Source organism: Schistocerca cancellata, unplaced genomic scaffold (assembly GCF_023864275.1).
Source record: "Schistocerca cancellata isolate TAMUIC-IGC-003103 unplaced genomic scaffold, iqSchCanc2.1 HiC_scaffold_649, whole genome shotgun sequence".
NCBI classification, from domain to species: Eukaryota; Metazoa; Arthropoda; class Insecta; order Orthoptera; family Acrididae; genus Schistocerca; species Schistocerca cancellata.
The window spans coordinates 307,501-310,000 of NW_026046660.1; the positions used below are offsets into that span (position 1 = coordinate 307,501).

Below are 2,500 nucleotides of genomic sequence, written 5' to 3' on the forward strand. Positions count from 1 at the left end.
ACCGCAATGTAACGCAATTTGTACCGCAATGTAACGCAATTTGTGCTTAACCTAACCCACGTTGTGCCTTAACCTAACCCACGTTGTGCCTTAACCTAACCCACGTTGTGCCTTAACCTAACCCACGTTGTGCCTTAACCTAACCCACGTTGTGCCTTAACCTAACCCACGTTGTGCCTTAACCTAACCCACGTTGTGCCTTAACCTAACCCAAGTTGTGCCTTAACCTAACCCAAGTTGTGCCTTAACCTAACCCACGTTGTGCCTTAACCTAACCCACGTTGTGCCTTAACCTAACCCACGTTGTGCCTTAACCTAACCCACGTTGTGCCTTAACCTAACCCACGTTGTGCCTTAACCTAACCCAAGTTGTGCCTTAACCTAACCCAAGTTGTGCCTTAACCTAACCCAAGTTGTGCCTTAACCTAACCCAAGTTGTGCCTTAACCTAACCCAAGTTGTGCCTTAACCTAACCCAAGTTGTGCCTTAACCTAACCCAAGTTGTGCCTTAACCTAACCCAAGTTGTGCCTTAACCTAACCCAAGTTGTGCCTTAACCTGCTCTGTAATTGGCATATGACACGTTACATTAATCCAGTGTTGTCTAACCACAACCCTCTGAATATAGTTCGCTACTCGCACCGCCCACCCTCTTGTGTATCGTTTCATGTTCAACACTTCGCAAGTGTTGCTTACTTTTTACATGCTCCCGCTGTACACTGTAATGTGGACGACTGCAGGATGTACATCGCCCCCACCCTCCCCCCTGCCTTCGCACGCTGGTCGTTCAGGTGCTTGCGTGTTCAATGCCCTTCGCAGCTGTTCACTGGCATTCGCATGTCGAAGCGCTCAGTCTACGTCGTGGTACGGCCTGTGTCCACTGTCCGCTGATGTCGTAAGCTTAACCCTCACATTGTACTGCACATAGGTCCGTATGTACTGAATGATACGCTGTGGCACATGTGTGACTGTACAACGACTGCGCCCAACAACAGCGAACCATACGGTCCAAATGTTGTGCACTCAGCCACGTGCCGTCTCCCCATAACAGCTACATTGCAGTGTGGTACGCCATAGAGACGTGTGGGAGTAACGGACGCCCTGGATGGCGATCAGCATGAGCCGTCTGTTGATGTAGTGGCGCGTGTATTCAAACGTAGTCGTCTCTTCTCACACAGTGTGATAGCATGGTGCACCGCGTTCCACATCTGCGACATGGTACAGATGCTGGTTGACAGTCGGTCTCGTAATGGACATCGCATACGTAGGGGGCCACCTCCCACGTGTTCTCTAGTCGTGCACATTTTGTTGCGTGTATGTGGGCAGACGTAGTGTGTCGTGACACCTAACAGACAGGTATGCAATAATCGTAGCATTTGCAAACTGGGATGGACGTCTACGTTTGCTGGTGACGTTACGCAAATGAACAACTGGTAAACCCATTGTGGTGCGGTTGTTGTTGCTGGAGGTAAATCAGTAAGGGCAAATCTGTGTGTGAAGCGATACGCGGCGGTGGCTGGGCGGGACCGTCCCCGGCCGGTGAGGGGGGGCCGCCCGGCGTGCTGGCCGCGCGGTGCGTGGGCGCACGCCCTACAGCCGGCTGGTGGGGGCGCCCAGTGGCAGGCGCGCCGGCCGACGGACGCGGCAGGCGGCGCAGCTGCGCGCCGGGGCACCCTGCGCGCGGCGCCGGGCGGCCAAAGTGGGTCCTCGCGGGCCCGGTGCGAAGCGCGGTGGACATCTGCAGTGTGCTGGTCCGACTGAGGACTGTGTGCGTTGAGGATGCGCCGCCGCCCGGCACTCGGCGCCGCGACGCCGTCTGCTGCTCGGTCGCCCCAGCGGTTCTCGCTGGTGGTTTGTATCGCAGTTGTGCAGACGTGTTGGCACGTGCGCTGTGCTGGGAGAGTTCGCTTCGGCACCCACGTGGGGCCTTTGCCCTTCTGTGGCGCTGGCGTTGGAGCTGCCGGTCACCGTAGGTGGCGCGTGTTGTCTCCCGCCGGCAATGCCACGACAGCACGCTCCCGGGCCTCTGTCGGCAGCGGCAAGCTCAGTTGGGAGCACGGGTGGTCGCACCTAAAGCGTCTACTCGCCTAACTCCGGGCGATTGCGCCTCTCTCGAACCCGACCAAGTACTTAGGACGGCGCTGCGCGCCGCCGGGACCTGAGAGGGTTTCGAGGTGTATTGTGCAGGGGAGCTCAGCCTCCTCCTGTTTGCAGAATAATTGAGCGGACGCTTGCGTGTTCGCGCGGGCCCCTGGGACACACTCCCGGGCGGCCGGCTGCTCAGCTCTAGTTGACGCAGCTCCCTGGTTGATCCTGCCAGTAGTCATATGCTTGTCTCAAAGATTAAGCCATGCATGTCTCAGTACAAGCCGCATTAAGGTGAAACCGCGAATGGCTCATTAAATCAGTTATGGTTCCTTAGATCGTACCCACGTTACTTGGATAACTGTGGTAATTCTAGAGCTAATACATGCAAACAGAGTCCCGACCAGAGATGGAAG

At 56.2% G+C, this 2,500-nt stretch overlaps 1 non-coding gene across 1 annotated transcript in view; it reads left to right on the forward strand.

Moving 5' to 3' along the window:
* The first annotated feature begins 2,299 nt into the window (after nucleotides 1-2,299).
* The window catches only part of LOC126138006 (small subunit ribosomal RNA), a 1,909-nt gene continuing 1,708 nt past the window's right edge, over nucleotides 2,300-2,500 (forward strand). The window contains exon 1 of the ribosomal RNA XR_007528053.1: nucleotides 2,300-2,500. This exon is cut by the window's right edge and continues 1,708 nt beyond it. This is a non-coding gene — a ribosomal RNA (small subunit ribosomal RNA).